This window comes from Cervus elaphus, chromosome 7, assembly GCF_910594005.1.
Source record: "Cervus elaphus chromosome 7, mCerEla1.1, whole genome shotgun sequence".
NCBI classification, from domain to species: domain Eukaryota; kingdom Metazoa; phylum Chordata; class Mammalia; order Artiodactyla; family Cervidae; genus Cervus; species Cervus elaphus.
In genome coordinates, this window is record NC_057821.1 from 32,104,327 (window position 1) to 32,118,885 (window position 14,559).

Consider the following 14,559-nt stretch of genomic DNA (forward strand, 5'->3'; position numbering starts at 1 on the left):
ACCAACGGCTCTTTTAAGAGCCACCAACTTATTTCAGGGAAAGAGCTTTATTACCACACTTTTTTTTTTTCTTTCTGCCCTCAATGCAAATAGTGTGTGCAAGCCATTCTTAGCTCTACATCAGAATCTTAAAACTCACACTGTGGGGTTAGAAGCTGGTGTTTTGGGCCTCTCAAACGATTTCCCTAATCCCGTTTTAATCTTTTTACTTGTATGTCAGAAACAAGCGGGGGAACTTTGGAGCCTATCCTTTAGTCCCATACCCCAGAGTAGTTCTCAGCAGCACGATTGAGGGCTGGGTCCGTGTGCTATGTGCTCGTTTGTCTGTTAAAGATTCTCGTGTTATCTGAGATCAAGGCCGGGACATAGGTTCTTGGGCCATATCGCTACCGCTAAGTTGGCTTTTTCCGAAATTGGGTGGCTCTGAAATGCTTTTAAGGTGACCTTGGGAACGACGGTGATCCGCCGGCTTAGCCGGCACTCAGATTGGTGTCTTCGCAAGCCTCAGGCTGCGCCATCGAGGCCAGGCTCGGCCGACTTAACCCCGGGACCATTTGCCGGTTGTCAGCTAGTTTCCCGCCAGGGTCAGGAGAACTTGGCTGCCCTGGAATTTTAGAGCTAAAGCCCAAAACCTCTTACCGGGTTTCTCTGCTCCTGGAGACAGAACTGCCCAGATTGGATATTTGAAATTTCCGCTCTGTGCCTAACTAGATAGTATTTCTCCAGGCGCAGGGTTTTCAACCCTGGTGTGCTACACCACGTTAAATATTGATATTTGGGGACACTTTTATAGAATTGGCTCTTAAAGCTTTCGAAGTTTTAATTTTGGAATTCAGTTTAATTACTACTTTTTTCACATCCAAGGGGAAAAAACACAATACCATATGTTGAGCCCGGTTTACTCACTTAAACTTAATGAAAATCAATTAGTTGTAAAACTTTTACATATAAGGGTGCAAAAAATTTTTTTATGTGAATACCAAGCATTTGTTTTTTTGTACTGCATTTGCTAAGAATTTCCACAGTAAATTTGAATAATATTTTTAGCAGTCAGCCCTGTTTAGTTCTCGGTTTTAATCAACATGGCATTGTTTTGTCCTTTAGCATAATGTTAATTTTTTGTATCTCCACTATATTTAAATGGTTCCCTTCAATTGTTTTCTACTTTTTTAAATTAAATGGCAGCTAGACTTTCTTCATGTATTGATACTATCATGTGGTTTTTCTCTTTTAATTTGTTCAATGCTTTTAGATGTTGTGAGCTCTCAAACTCAATGTGGCTGAAAGAATAAACTAGAAGAATGAGATGAATTTTCCTAAAATGATCATCTATAAGAGAGAAGCAAGTGTGCTATGATGGTGCTGGGAGGGTGAATCAGAAGTTTTGTTGTAAAATTTGCAGTCTAAGAGATTTCCCAAGCGGATGAGGGAGTAAATTAACTGGGTTCAAATGTTGCTGATAGACTGAAGTGACTAGATGCCTGAGAACAGTTCCTTGGTTTAGTGGTATGGATGTCAGTAGCAGCTTTGACAGAGTAGTTTAGGGGAGGATGGAGTTGAATTAAGTTGGAGCCATACATTTTGGAATCATTGGTATATGGATGGCATTTAAATTCATGAGACTTGGTGAGGTCACCAAGGGGGTGAATGAGGTGGAGAATATAAAGAACGGTAAAGGATAGAGGAGACCTGGTCCTGACATTTTATCACCCATAAAAATGAATCATTATTCCACCTCTTTGTGCTTACCTTTGCTTATTTATTGTAAGTTAAGCTCTTTGTGCACAAGCCAAGAGGCTTGCCTCTTGGTGCACATGGCTGAGCACAGAACTTGCCTGCAATTGTGAAGGCAGTTCCATTCTCCCAGCTGTGGAGTTCAGTATTTAAAACTGCTGCTAAACTCTCAGTTTTAAAAGAGGGAACCTAGCTCAGGGGAAGAGACTATGACTGTTTGCAGGAGTTCATCTTTACATGGTACAGGTTAGATTAAAACTCCTCAGCAGGTATTCAGTATGTGCTGATTCTTTCTGTCTCCATCCTGAGTTTCCAGTTTCTATCTTGGAAGCCCCCTTTCATGAGCCCACAATCATCTCTCATTCTGTCAATACATCTTCATCAATAAATCAGAAGCTTTCTCAACTGTAGCCAGAGCACCTCGAACCTGTTCCTTCCATAAGGAAGATTTTTAAAAAGGTAGAACTCAGAAAGAGATTTGCAGCTAAAGGGGGCCTTCCTAAAGACAACAAGCTGACACTTCTAGAATTCAAGTGAAACAAAGGTGATATTAAAATGTCAGGGTGCAGGACTTCAAGAGCACCTTCAAGAGGACTCCCAAAAGGATGTATTCACCTAGAACAAGGAGACAAGAAATTATGGAATAAGGAACTTGATGTTCCCAGAGTTGTCCAGCAGAGGGAGGCCTCTGGCTGATGGCAGGCTGACCACAGAGAAGGTAGAAATTGGAGGCCTTTAATAGCCATCATGTTCCCTACTTCTAAGTGACTAGAAAAAAGGTTACCCATTAAGAAAATTTTTTTTCTAGGAAAAAAAGAACTATACTTACTTTTATATCAAGTTTATTTAGACTTTTCTATCAAATCCTAATTTTAAAAACTTTAAATGTGTTCTTACACTTGTTATCAGATAGGACACATTTAAGTTTCAACTGATTTGAAGGTTTGTAACTTAGCATATTAAAAAGCAGAGACATCACATTGCCAACAAAGGTCCGTCTGGTCAAAGCTATGGTTTTTCCAGTAGTCATGTATGGATGTGAGAGTTGGACTGTAAAGAAAGCTGAGTGCCGAAGAACTGATGCTTTTGAACTGTGGTGTTGGAGAAGACTCTTGAGAGTCCCTTGGACTGCAAGGAGATCCAACCAGTCCATCCTAAAGGAAATCAGTTCTGAATATTCATTGGAAGGACTGATGTTGAAGCTGAAACTCCAATACTTTGGCCACCTGATGTGAAGAGCTGACTCATTTGAAAAGCCCCTGATGCTGGGAAAGATTGAAGGCAGGAGGAGAAGGGGACAACAGAGGATGAGCTGGTTGGATGGCATCACCGACCCAATGGGCATGAGTGTGAGTAAACTCCAGGAGTTGGTGATGGATAGGGAGGCGTGGCGTGCTGCAGTCCATGGGGTCGCAGAGGTGGACACGACTGAGCAACTGAAGTGAACATATAGTTTGGATTATTGCATGAATTACCAAGGTGATGGCTAGTAGAAAGCTTACTAATCTTATGTTTCTCTGTCTTCCAGCTACTAAAACAAACAAAACCCAGTTAAGGCCAAAACTTCATCATCTTATCTGCCATATTTCAGCAAGACATAACACTACATAAATCTGACTGCATGTTGGTGGAGTTCCTACCCATGGCTTTGGTTTTCTCTATAAAAAGGGCAAAAGTCCTGGGTAAAAGCAAGGTCTGATATGGTGGCAAAACAGAAATGAGGAGGGAGGGGAAATCTCTATTTGCCAAGGTGGAACATGGGGAGGGGATTGGCTCCCAAACCAGCAGAAATTCCAGGAGAGACCTCCTCAAAAAGCAACCTTCATCGGAGAAGGCCTAAGCCCTGCAGGAAGGGATGCAGACAGAATTTCTTTCCCACACCTCACGGACCCATAGGCACTGTGTATGTACTGTGATGTATGTATGAGGGGTGTCATCCTTTGATCCTGGTGTCCCAGTGGAGAAGATAAAAAGCAGACTGTGGGGAGGATCATAACCAGGAGGTGACAATTTGGACAGTGACCAGAAAGGAATAGGATGGGGATGTATAAAGCCTCATCCAATTATCTGGTCTCAAGATTTCCAGAGAAATGGGTCTCAGTGGTCCCAGATGTTTCTGGGAGAACTCTGCCCAGTTAGCAGCACACAACTTTCACCCTGCAACAGTATCACTCCCTGCTTCCCTTGTTTTAGCTTTTATCTGTCCAAACAGTAATCATACAGTCATAGAGCCTTGGATATGGACCTTTAAAGCTCCTTAAAGACAATGCCTTCCAATCCCTCCTGCAGCAGATAATACAATAAAATAACTCATATAAGATGCCCAGGTAGTTAATAGCAGCTAATAAACACAGAATAACTATAAAATTTGACATGTCTATAAGTGTTACATTAACTATAATTTTAAAGCACTGCTTATTGTGTTTGCCTAATAACCACATGGTACAATAGTATTTGATGTGATCTGTTAGTGGCTCAATTATGTCCAACTCTTTGCAATCCCATGAACTGTAGCCCACCAGGCTCCTCTGTCCATTGGAATTCTCTAGGCAGTAATACTGGAGTGGGTTCCCATTCCCTTCTCCAGGGGATCTTCTCAACCCAGGGACTGAACCTGAGTCTCCTACACTTCAGGCAGATTCTTTACCATCTGAGCCACAGGGGGCCTTACAATATTTATATATCTTATTATGTGTAACACAGACTTGTAGAAGGTGTATCTGTCACAACTCCATTCTTTGCTTAGGGCTCCAGGTTCATCATATTATGCACAGCTGCCTAAGGACTTATGCTTATAACATAAAAAAAAAAAAAATACAGAAGACATATGTGAATAGATATGGCAGGATGGGAGGGAGAGGCAGGGAAGGCAATGGAGAGAAGGAGATGGGAGAGGGCAAACTGATAGGGGTGGGGACAACTCCAGAAGTGTAGAAAGAGATTCCACACAACTGAAGCCCATGGGAGACTGATGACATTAATGTGTAAATGGAATGAGTCCCAAGGCAATGGGGAGTGGTAGGGCCAAGGGGACACCAGAGAGCACATATGAACATTCTCTACCCAACTAGAAGGTGTCTGTCCTCCTTCCCAGTCCCCTACCCCTCTATATACCACCAACTAGGCAAGTTCTCAATTCTTGGTGGAAGGCATAACCATTAAAGGTCTTAGATTAGAGAATCATTCATTCATTCAACAAATATTTCTCTATTTATTTACTTATTTCTTTATTGGCTTTCTGGATCTTAGTTCCCCGACCAGGGATCTAACCAGGTCCAAGGTAGTGAAAGCATCAAGTCCTAACCATTGGATCACTAGGAAATTCCCTCAACAAATATTTACTGTGTATCTACTATGAACTAAGTACTGTAACAGGTACAAAAACACTCTTATTCTCTATAAAACTTAATTTCTTCATTAGTAAAATGGAGATGTTAATGCCTGATTTACCCATCATTCTAAGCCCAACCCTTTGTGACAGCAGTAAGTAACCTAAAGTTTGTTTTTTTAATCAATTACTCTAAATAGTCCTTCCAGTCTCTGGTGGATGCTGGCATGCCCCAAAGACCCATCCTGATGGCAATGCTAACCTCTGCACCACTGTTCTACACTTCTACAAGATCTCCCCTACCCTGTGAGCAGCTCTCAGCCTGCTCTGGTCCTGATCTGCTTTGCCTTGCATATACATAAAGACCTTTTCCCTGGTGGCTCAGGCAGTAAAGAATCTGCCTGCAATGCAGGAGACCCAGGTTTGATTCCTGGGTCAGGAAGATCCCCCGGAGAAGGGAATGGCTACCCACTCCAGTATTCTTGCCTGGAGAATTCCAATGGACAGAGGAGCCTGGCTGGCTATACTCCATGGGGTCACAAAGAGTCGGACATGACAGACAGACTGACTTTCATTTCAGTTTCATGACCAAGATATTATGGGAAATCTAGAATTTCCCCTCAACAACACTGAGTGCTAGGAGAATAAAAAATACAACTGGGACTTAAAAGTGGGTATTAGAGAAGACTTCTCTCCAAATCCCTTGGAGGTGATTGTTCTCCAGTGGTGATGCAAATGTAGCTCCTTCCACTTTGAGGCTTGTCTCTCTTCAGGTCATGGTTCCAAGGATGCTCTGGGGCTAGTCTCTGACCCATGGACTCTAAAGAGAAAAAAGATGGAGAACTGTAACTGGCAGTTCTGAAGGGGTACACACCACTTTTGGCTAAGTCTGAAGGGGTACACACCACTTTTGCCCACCTTCTACAGACTAGTATTCAGTCATTTGACAAGAAGGGTCTAACTTCTTGTCAAATTCAGTCATTTGACAAGAAGGAGTCTAACTTTGAATCCAGGAAGAAGAGGAAAGGGACCATACTTAACAAAAGTTTAATAATCTCTGACACAGGTACTTTGCTGACTCTCATTGTCTGGCTGTGACCTTTCTCCCCATCCTGCCACGTCACAAAGGCCAGCATCAATTGGTTGGTTTTGAGATATTAAGAAACTAATGAACCACTGCAGCACCTCAAATGCAGAGCCTACTGATAAAAAGATGTACAAGCCAAATGATTCTGATGATTATGAATCATGTCAATAATAAGAGGTAGTAGCTGAGGTAATTTTTATTTTTGATCTTTATTTTTTATTTCATTGAAATCCCTTTTATATAGTAAACTACACAGAATTTAAATGTGCAGCTTGATGAGTTTTGACAAATGTATATTTGCATTTACCACCACCCTAATCAAGGCTTAAAATTGTTAAGATGTTAATTCTCTCCAAGTTGATATATATAGCCCAGGGAATTGCCTACAAAGAGGCACAGGGGAACTATCTAAGTTGATGGAAATGTCCTGTGTGTTGGTTAAGGTGGTAACCACACATACTGGTCTATAAAACTCATTGACATTAATACAGGTGCATTTTATTGTGTATAAGTTATCCTTCAATAAAGTTGTTTTTTATTATGTTATTGGCTGGAATGGGGGTGACAATTATTTTAAGGATAATTAGGCACAATACAACATTAAGAATTGTATAATCAACTTATTATTACATATAAAAAAAGGGGATAAACAGTGGCATGATGAATTAAAATTAAAAACAACCTCTAAATTTTACTTTAGCCTATGGTTTTAAAAGCTGCCCTCCTTAACAAAAGCTACTCTTCAACTTTCCAAGTTCCATTATTCTGGTTGTTTCACATTGTTCTCATCAGCTTATCTATCAAGAAAAAGCTATCAGATAAACTCATTCATGTGCGGATAGAAACATATGTTAAACTTTAGTGAACACTTTAATTTTGAAAGAAAATACTGGTTAGACAAATAAAACTAAAAAGATCAATACTTAATGGTAAGACTACACCTACTGAAACAAGTAAATGGGAAGAGCTGGAGAACAGGCCCTTTCTAGATTCTCCCATCTCTCCCTCCCCACCTCAGCACATACCCTGGGGCCTTCTTACACATGGGATCACCAACTCAAACCACCTGGTCTAAATTAGGGTTCCTGCTGAGCAGCTAGGGTTAGCTCTCTCCAGTGTTAGTCGTTCGTTGTATCTGATTCTTTGCAACCCCACGGACTGTAGCCCACCAGGCTCCTCTATCCATGGGATTCTCCAGGCAAGAATACTGGAGTAGAGTGGGTTGCCATTCCCTTCTCCAGACAATCTTCCTGACCCAGGGATTAAACCCAGGTCTGCATTGCAGGCAGATTCTTGACCATCTGAGTCACCAGGGAAGCCCTGAGGTTAAGGACTATGCTACTTGAACCCTAGGTGACATCATATTGATATGTCCTATCTCTCACTATGCCACATCAGAGTACCTGGCAGCACTTATTAAGAGTAGGTGTTGGAATCTGAAAGTCTACCACTGGGAGGGTGAAAAGGTAAACTGGATGGGGGCGGGGGGGAGCGGGGAGAGGTACACACACACTAGGATTAGATAGGATTTAGATAAATTACATACAGCAACAGGAAAGGTCTTACACACATGTTGAAAGGTCTTTGGGAAACATCTTAGAAACAGCATGAGATCACAGTAGCAGAGCCTGCCAGTTCTCCACACTGTGGAAGTATACAACCTAAATGTTCTTCAACAGAGGGACACAGGAGCACATTATGATTTATTCTTTCAATGGGATGGACTACACTGCGTGCATCTGGGATGGACTACACTGCGTGCATCTACATAGGTAAACGAAATCAATACCACATAGGGGAAAAAGGGACAGAAGTTTAGATAGAAAAGGTCAGTGCAACAAGAAAACATTTAATATTGCTTTAGTGAAAGTGAAAGTCACTCAATCGTGTGACTCTGCGACCCCATGGACGTCCATGGAGTTCTCCAGGCCAGAACACTGGAGTGGGCAGCCTTTCCCTTCTCGAGAGGATCTTCACAACCCAGGTAGCGAACCCAGGTCTCCCGCATTGTGGGCAGATTCTTTACCAGCTGAGTCACAAGGGAACTCCCAAGGATACCAGGGAGTGCTGGATATTGCTTTGCTTGACTTTAATAATTCATGGAAATTATGTCATATCCATCTAATCTTAGGGAAAATACTTTTTAATATTTTTAACAAAAGCAGTTACTGGGAGAATAGAACCTATCTTCAGAAGCATGGATACCCCTAAGAGAGATAGGTGGTGTTCTTCCCTCAGCGTGTCACCTTTTTATTTCTCTAAAAACAATCTAAAGCAGTAAGTCAAATGTTAACTTTTAAAAATCTGGGGTTGGATACGCAGATTTCCTCTACTTATTTTTTGTACTTTTCCATTTGAACTCTTTCACGGGGGGAAAAAAAAAACAGTAACTACAAAGTATGGCTAAAAGGAATTGCAGGTTCATGGACCCCACATCAGCCTCACCCTCGCCCTCCTGCCACCCCACCCTAGGACTGTCTTTACTCACCCTGCCTCTTTTCTTGCTGGCATACCTGGGGTTTCCATCTTTGTCACCTGAAGAGTCCACCTGGGTCAGCTCATTTCCCAGAGTTCTCGCCCTGAGAGAGAAATGAAAAAAGGATCAGCAGAGATCCCCAAGATGCTTGCTGCATTCCAGCCTCAGACCCTCACTTTGACTAGGGACGCGGAGTGACCTCTCAGGTGAAAGGATGCTGGGTCTGCGCCAAGAATGCTGGCCAGTCAGAGAAGCCGAGAAGCAAGTTACGCGTGGGGTACACATAGGGCTTATAAGGGCAGTAGCGAGGGCGGGGGAGGGGGGCCGGTAACGGTACTCTCGGAGGCAGGGGCGGGGTCAGCTTTGTGGGCGGGGCTTCCGCGGTGAGCGAAGGTCTGGACCCCACGCGGCGCGCGGGCCCCGGCTCTGAGCAGCGTTTCTCACGCTGGTGACGCTGGAATCCGGCCTCGCGAGATTTCCTCTCCTTAGGTCTGTGGTGGAGTCGCGGTAGCGACGCGACTATCTTCACAGCGACTGCCTGCTTGCTGGTCTCTGCGCGCGCGTCTCGTGAACAACTGAATTTCGGGTGTAAGAATCACAAATGAGGAAAGACGAATCGTCCTTACCAACAAACAAAACCTGGAAAACATCTTTTTAAGAAATAAACTCGTGACCTTGTCTTTTCAGAACTTTCCTGAAATACGTCACGGACAGTGGCAGGGAAAGGATATGTAACTTAAACGCCCCTCCTCCCCTCAGCCTCACAGAACAGCCCCCACCAGTTAGCGAAATGCGCGGAGTCCTGGACTCCATACAGCGGCCGGCCACCAGAAAATGTGAAAGGGAGGCCGCAGCGTAAGGGCAACCCCCACGGGTCCTGCCGCCCGCCCTGCTTTAGCTGGGGGGGACCTTGAACCCCACCCCTTCCTCCCAGGACCCGCATCTGGAGAGAAATGAGAGTGCCCGGTAGATTTGGGGGAAGTGGTGAAGTCATTTGTGGCTCATCTAGGGGTGTGGCGGGCCTGGTAAGGCCAAAGAAGTGATGTCTGACGACACCCCCAGGGGAGAAGACCCTTCCGTGTTACCTGCAGAACCTCAGAATGTCAGACCTCTGCCTGAGCTCCCCTCCGTTATATCGACATCCCTTTTTAATTTGGGGCAGGCCAGACTTCCCTAAGTTATTTAAAATATCTCTAGGAATTTGCTTCAACGGTTGAGAACCACAGACGTGCTACGAGTCCCATACAGTAGTGGGTCGAGCCCCACACAGTAGTGAATGTTCTTCTTTGTCGATCTCCAGAGTTAATATTTTTGAAATAGCGGAAGGCCCAGAGAAATAATTGAATTACCCAGGATGCCACAAAGATTAAGTGATGGTGGCCCAAGAATTCCTCTTCAGCAAGTCTTAAAAGTATGAAAGGGCTTTGCAATCATTATATAAAAAATTAAAACGCCTGTTTATTTTATTGTATAGCTAGTGCTTTGGGCCTGAGCATTTCTCACTACAACCTGGGATTATTGCCCCACTATTACACTTGAAGAGATGGAGACCCAGAGAGGTAGTGTCACTTGTTCATTAAAATCAGAAATTGGACTGGACCCTAGGAAGGTGGATCATTTTATTTTTAAACTTTACCTAATATCTTTAATGGATCCAGGATGTCCAGCAAACTAAAGCAGGAACTCAGGAGTGGTATCAAGATTGAAAAAAAAGAAAAAAATCCAGTCCCATCCTCAGAGAATTTAGGTCTTGGAGAAAAGGGACAGACGGCTAAGATAAAAGACATGGGGAAGAGAGGGAGCTTTGAAGATTGGAGGCCCTGCCTGTGGACTAGAGTGTCGTGGCAACGCCTAGTTCTTGGAATTTCACAGATTGGATCATTTTTACTTGGAAAAAATGGGGAAATCAGGATAAACTCAAGGAGAGATTAGCATAGTCTAAGGTCCACAAGCTTATTAATATGCTAATCAAGCACCTTCTTGAACAACAATCACTTTGTCTTCCTTATTCCTGGTGAAGAGGGACTATTTGGGGTGAGGTGCCTAGGTGTGGAGCTTCCTGCGTTTTCAATCCCAGCTGCTGCATAAACACTTCTTCCCTCCCTGAGAGTCCCAAAAAACTAGTGCAGAGATTCCACTTCAGGCTGGTAGTGTGAGTGGGCAAGGTTGAGAGAGAAGGATGTGAGGATCAGTTCTCACAGAATCCCAGGCACTGAGGCTGTTTGTGTGGATGAAGAAAGTGTAATTACTGACAGCACTGAGAGCTCTAATAAATCTTGTTTCTGGAAAGAAACAGGCACTGGGTCTGTTGAGAGCTAGGGACTCAGAGTGTCTCTGTATCTCTGTCCCTCCTTAATTTAGATTTTGAGACTTTATGCAGCAAGCTTCTTAGGATAAATTGCAAAAATTTCCTAAATTTGTCTTATCCCATTGCTTTTTGCAATGTGACTTTGTAGCTTTTCCTTCCATCAAGAACTGGAGTTAAAAAAAAAAAAAACTGGAGTTAATTTTTTTCTCTGTCTCTTGAATCTGGGTTTGACCAAGTGATTTAACAAATGTGACCCAAGCAGATGGTTGAAAATAGCCTGGCATAGTGCAGCTTTCACACATCTTGATTCTCTCACAACCCTGAAACTCCTATGTTATGAAAGATACTGAGCTCATTGTTGGAGATTAAAGCGCCCAAGTCAAGAGCCTGCCAACTGCCAGACTTGCAGGTGAGGCTATCGCATATCACCCAATGCCAGTCAACTCTCCAGTTGATGGAAACACCTGAGAAGACCCAGCAGAATTTAACCCTAACTACAAGAACCACTGGCTGAGCTACAGAATTGTAAGTGAACAAATGGTAGTCGTTTTAAGCAACTAAATTTTCAGGTAGTTTGATACTCATCAAAAATTGGCACATGCTTAGTGAATGGTCATGAATTAGTCTTCTAGGACAGTCTCAATTCTGCCTGTCCTTCAAGAGAAGCAACCCATGCTCTGTAGCAAATCCTAGATACATCCAGATCCTTATTCTCTCCCCCTCTCCCCTCCATTTTTTCCATTTTTATATCCCTCCGTTTCCTACATTAGGAAACAGAAATGAGGGCTAATGAAGTGGTCTAGGCTCCAGTGATGTTTTCACTTAGCAGTCTCATTCCCATCTCCTCAGAAAGATTCTCCAGTCAGATTCCCCAGCCCATAGTTTTCCACATTATCAAAGTCCCTTCAGGTTCCCAGCTCTTAGAGGGTTTGATTGATGACAGTGAGAGTTGTGGAAACATAAGAGGCAGGTTGGGGAAGAGGAAGAAAGGGAAGGAGGGAGATAAGAATATATCAGTAGTATTTTAAACAAACGTTCATATACTGTGACTCCGAAATTCTCTTTCAAAAATTCACCCGAGTAAAACAAGAGAAGTGAAAACCTACTTACATACATTGATGTTCATTTCAACATTAAATAGCAAGAGACAACTGAGTGTATGTGCGATTATGAGATCACTAGTCGTTTAAAACCACATCTTAACATAATGTTTAATGCCATGGGGAAAAGCTGAGGAAAAAAAAATGCAAGATCAAACATATATATGGGGAAGGTGATTTGGAGTGTGCATTCTTTAGAACTAAGAGTATTATTACTGTATTTTACAGTATTCCATATAATATATCTGTTAATTTAATCATTTAATATCTAAAGCTGTTTCCATATTTATATATTGAAAAAGGAAAAGAGAGGGGGAGGTAGCAGTGGTTGCTGTCTCTGAAAAATTATTTTTTCTATTATTTATTTATTTATTTGGCTGTGCCAGGTCTTAATAGTGGCACATGGATCTTCGTTGTGGCATGTGGAATCTTTCGTTGCAGCATTCTTCATTGTGGCATATGGAAGCTGGTTCCCTAACCAGGGATCGATTCTGGTTTCCCTGAATGGTAAGCATGGAGTCTTAACCACTGGACCACAGGGAAGTCCCATGTCACTGAAACGTTGAGCTGAGACCTGGATGTAGGAGAAGGTGGTAACTAGGATGCAGGGTGCTGGAACAGGGAGGCTGTATCATGGAAGGTGGAAAAGGCAGTCTCAAGTGCATTCCTGACCTGTTTCCCATTTTCAGTGCTTGCTTCCATTTCCTGGATGTCCTCTGAGGTACTGTGTAATGGGGTCTCAGAATTGTTTGTCTGAAGCTCATTTGGTGAAGCTTTATCCACCCACACCATTCCCTCTTCAGCTGAAGTTTTCCTCCTGGGATGTTAATTCACTAATACTTCCTGTCTGCCAAGCTGGTGATTGAAATGAGCTCACCCAGCTTCAGAAAAGGCAGATATGGAAAAGGCTACTCTGATCCTAGAACATATTATGCTCAAAGGCTCTTGGGCCAGAATGACCTTGGCATTATCTAGGACCAAAGAGAAAGTTACTGTATATGAAAGGTGAGGAGTGGAAGCGCAGACTATTAATCCAGGAAGGCAAGGTCTGTGGGCCAGAATTTGCCTTCTAGGCCATTGTGAGGAATTTGAACTTTACCTGAGAACAGACACTGCTTTATCTGAACTATTTATGTTTCTCTACTTCTCTCAGTTGCTATCCTGTTACTCCTGCTCTTTCCTGTGTCTCTGGTCTTCTGCTGCAGCACCACATACACTTCACGTACCTAACACCTCACGCAATTACAGGGCATGGGGTATCAGAAAGGTATGAGGAAGGGGCACCAGAGGACATCTCTTCTTTTGTTTCTTGGCTAAATATGTACCAAATGCTGCCCACAGATTCTGCCTACCATGAGAGGGTTTTCCAGACTGACGTGAGACATTGGATTGGGTGGGTATGGGAGTCACATTCCCTGTAGCTCTCTGATGAATCTTGCTCAGAATTCTAACAAGGTGGAGCTAAGTTGCCCAAGTTCATTACTGCCTCACCAAGGTGGACAAGGAGGAAGGTGGCTTTGGACAAGTTCTGGCTGATCACATTAAAGCAGAAGGTTGTAGGGTATGTAGCAAAAGATAGCTCTTGAATGCATGCCCTTTGCTCTAGTTCTGTGTCTCTCTTTCCATCTTAAAGCTTGGAATGCAGGTGTGATGCCTTGAGCTTTAGAAACTGCCTTGGACCCTAGGAATAGTGCGAGGGTTGTTGGAAGGCTTGGCAGTTTTTGGGTGTTGCTATACCAGCCCTAGACTGGATTTCCTGTACTTCCACATCTGGACTGCTTCTTCATGAGAGAGAGAACTTGTTTCAGCCACTGTCCGTTTGCGTTTTCTATTCTATAGAACTTAACTGAATCTTCAGGGGCACAATGATTTGCTATCTTTAGAAAAAACCATCTGCTCTTTGTTTTGCTTTTTTTCCTAAATATTAATCGGAATTCTGTAACTTTCTGAATTACATTTTTATGTATTAGTCTGTTTAGCTTTTCTTTCCCCTTCTTGAGTCAGTTAGGTCATTTAGTTTCTTTTGAAAAAGTCATTTAATTAAGATTTTCAATTTTATTTGCTTATAATTCTTCAAATTGCTCTCAAAATTATTATTCTAGTATGTGCCCTTTCATGTTTCTATTTTTTATGTATTCTCCTTTTGAGTAGAGCAGCCAATGGTTTATCTAATATAGTAGCATTCTTAACCTGAAAGGACTAGTAGGACTTATTTTTCTTTCTATAACTTGCCAGCATCAAAATCAACTTCTAGTTTTATCTTTATTTTTCTTATAGTTTCCAAATATTTATTTTGTTAATTAAATTTATTTACTTGAATATTTACTTTATCATCATTTTTTCTTCTTTAGCAATAATAAGTGTTTAAGGATATAGAATTTTCTCTGAAAAAAAGCATTCTACTCTAGAAATCAAAGCTCTGAACCCATTGAAGAGGGATGGAGAGGACAAAGCAAAATCATTGCTATTATCTTGCTTTTCCCCAGTTCAGTGTGACCCTTTGGGGTATTTTTACAGTCATTGTAA

The 14,559-nt window shown here is 42.4% G+C and overlaps 1 long non-coding RNA gene across 1 annotated transcript; it reads right to left on the reverse strand.

Annotated features, from left to right (window-relative positions):
• Positions 1-5,627: 5,627 nt before the first annotated feature.
• LOC122697511 lies at positions 5,628-8,953 on the reverse strand. Its single transcript, XR_006342071.1, has 3 exons — positions 8,825-8,953; positions 8,638-8,728; positions 5,628-5,882 (listed from the first exon to the last, which is right to left on the reverse strand). It is a non-coding gene; the product is annotated as an uncharacterized LOC122697511 (long non-coding RNA).
• Between the last annotated feature and the right edge of the window lie 5,606 nt (positions 8,954-14,559).